Source organism: Triticum aestivum, chromosome 6B (assembly GCF_018294505.1).
Source record: "Triticum aestivum cultivar Chinese Spring chromosome 6B, IWGSC CS RefSeq v2.1, whole genome shotgun sequence".
Lineage (NCBI taxonomy): Eukaryota > Viridiplantae > Streptophyta > Magnoliopsida > Poales > Poaceae > Triticum > Triticum aestivum.
In genome coordinates, this window is record NC_057810.1 from 56,933,904 (window position 1) to 56,934,384 (window position 481).

Sequence of the window (481 nt, forward strand, 5' to 3'; positions counted from 1 at the left end):
ATGAGTGAACAAAGGCCAATAATTTCCCTGATAATATCTTTCCTAAATACACAGTATAACACATTGAGGAAAAAATATTGGCTCGCATTAGATACAGGGAACAGGGCAAGTTAGATCAGGTCTGGAGTACTGGATGATGCCTCTGGCCACATTTCCCTCTAAATGAAGAGTAGATTATCTCTACTTCTAATGGACGACTTGGTGAATAGTCGCGCGGTCAATTTTCGTTGGTTTTTTTCGTCATACTCCCACCGTCGGTTTTTTTTTCGTCATCGTACCACACCAGCATAAATCGAACGATAAAAAACCGTTCAATAAAAAAAACTGGCCGCGATCCCTCGTGATCTGTGATTGCAGACGCACGAGATCGCCGCAGCCGCTGCTCCTCCTCTCCTGGGACGCAGCCGCCACCGCCAAACCAGAGAGACGCCAGCGACCGTCGCTGCCGTCGCGGATCACCAGGAAGCCACCGCCGCCGTCG